The 2267-nt window shown below is 37.2% G+C and overlaps 1 non-coding gene across 1 annotated transcript; it reads left to right on the top strand.

The window, feature by feature from the left end:
• Nucleotides 1-1644: 1644 nt before the first annotated feature.
• Nucleotides 1645-1751, top strand: LOC122116445. Its single transcript, XR_006148973.1, has one exon. It is a non-coding gene; the product is annotated as a U6 spliceosomal RNA (small nuclear RNA).
• Nucleotides 1752-2267: the final 516 nt, after the last annotated feature.

Raw genomic sequence — 2267 nt, 5'->3', positions numbered from 1 at the left:
CCGGACTTGCCATTTTTCTTGTGTTTTTCCAGCTTACTCTGCCCATTTGGGATGAAAATAACACCAGTTTTTTGCTAGAACACTTTCTTAAGGCAAGCATCAACCAAAGTCTGTATTTGCACAGTCAATATTCTGCAGATACAGTCTAGTTCAACAGATACATCTATTCAACATTTAACAACTATATATTAATGGGGTGCGAACCATGAATAAGAATTTGGTAAACCAGAAATTATTAGGTTTAGGGAGAGATGTGGGTTAACAATAGGAATAGAATGATGTGGGAATGTACAGGGAGAGTTAACTGAGTCCTAATCTCAAAGAAGGAAATAAGTTGGATAGTATGAAAGTAGAGAGCGAAAAAAGAAGAAGAAAGGAAAGGGAAAAAAGTGACCAAGAAAAATAGAAAAGTAAAAATTTAAAATATGAAGCAGAAAAGAATACAAACTATTCAGAGAAGAACGTGAATATAATGAGAGACAGGGAGGAATATAAAGGAGATGTGAAAAATTTAAAAATAAAAATACTTAAAATATTATATAGGTATAAAGAGGTAGTACTGCTATTAAGGAATTTAAGTCTAAGAGGTTTTTAATTGAGTAATGAATTTGTGGATTAAGTGTGTACACAATGGGGGATAAGGTCTACTAATCGACTACGGGTTTATCTGAGGATGTGCAGAACAACAATTAAATCGCATAAAGAAGAACGAAAGAGAAGAAAAGGATAAGAAAGAAAGAAGAAAAGATCAGAAGTTCAGTAGAGCTAAACAAAAAACAAAAAGAATTTTTTTAAAAGAAAAGAAAGAAACACGCACACACACATATACCCCTAAAATAAAAATTATAAGAGGAAAAAAAGTTACTAGAAAACAATTTTTTTCAAAAAAGGTAAAAATTAAAAATTTAAAAAAGTTTTAGAAAAAAGTTTTTATAAAAGGTACCAAAAAAAAAAAAAAAGAAAAAAATTTTTTGTTAGGGGTCGGAAAAATCATGTATCTCCCTTATGTCCATAAATAGCCTCTTGTTGGAGTCTCTGGTCTGCTAGTGGTGTTTGATTTTCCTGTGGCTTGGTTGGTTTCTTAAGTCAGTGTGTTTGAACAGGCAGAAAAATGCTCTGCTTTACCCAGGATTTTGTGATCCTCCTCCCAGATTAGTTCAATGGTAGGGAGATATGCTTTGAGTATCACAAAAGAGGGAGATGGCTTTTTCCTCAAGTTTGGAGATGCTGTGATGAGGCTAGGTTCTGGGTAGAGTTGAGGACTTTCAGCAAACTTTAGCTTTTCCCGGGTGCTAGTTTGTGAGAAACTCCCAGAGCCCAGCCTGGAGCCACTCTCCGGGTTTATGTTTACTGAATTTCAATTGATTGTCAAGGCTGCTAAAGGGAGGGGCAGCCTCTGGCTCTGATTACCCAGTGAAGAAAGCCACTCCTATGGCTGGCGCCCGAGCTGGGTGACTTTTCTCTGGGTGGAGCTGAGTCTGGCAGGTCAGCTTAGGTTCTTGTGACCTGCTAAATGACTCCAGTTTTCTTCCAAGGCTTAAGTTGGAGCTAGCAGCTCCATCGAGCATTGTCAGTATCCAAGATGGAGATCTCCAGTACTGGAGGGTGAGGGAAGGCCTTCCCTCCTCTGCTCCATGAGAAGCAGTGAGGAAGCATCATATACACTAAATTTGGAATGATACCGAGAAGATTAACACGGCCCCTGCTTAAGGATGACAGGCAAACTCCTGTCATTCCATCGCCTAATTTGTTAGGAAATGGAAAGGCTTCGGAAATAGATTATGAAGTGTAGTAAGCCAAGTCCAAATAAACATAGGTCCCATGGTTTCCCTAATTTTCAATAACTAATACATGTCTGGGATAAGCAGAAAAGGTCAAAAGCTATGAGCATATGACCAGATAAGATTATGTTAAAGGAAATGAACCGAAGTTAGTGACACAAGTGGTTTTTTCTTTCTTGCTATTGTTTCTCACATACTTATAAGATACAGTGTGGTTTTTTTTTTTTTTTTTTTTTTTTTTTGCTTCTTTATATGTTCCGACCCCATGTTATAACACCTGTTTTCACTGTATTTGAAGTTGGTGCGCCTATATCTTGTCTATAGTCTCTTCTAATTTGTGGATGGGAAGAAGAAAAAGAAAATGCTTAAATAGGGATACAGGTTCACCCATTGTAACAATGAGATGCACAAGACACTATGTTGTAAAATGAACTTTACAATTGAGGCAGGGGAAGGGAGGAGGTGAGTGGACTTTTGGAGGTGGAA

This window comes from Dipodomys spectabilis, unplaced genomic scaffold (genome assembly GCF_019054845.1).
Source record: "Dipodomys spectabilis isolate Male_0828 unplaced genomic scaffold, ASM1905484v1 ptg000134l, whole genome shotgun sequence".
In the NCBI taxonomy this organism is placed as follows: Eukaryota; Metazoa; Chordata; class Mammalia; order Rodentia; family Heteromyidae; genus Dipodomys; species Dipodomys spectabilis.
This window is presented reverse-complemented; position numbering and strand designations above follow the sequence as displayed.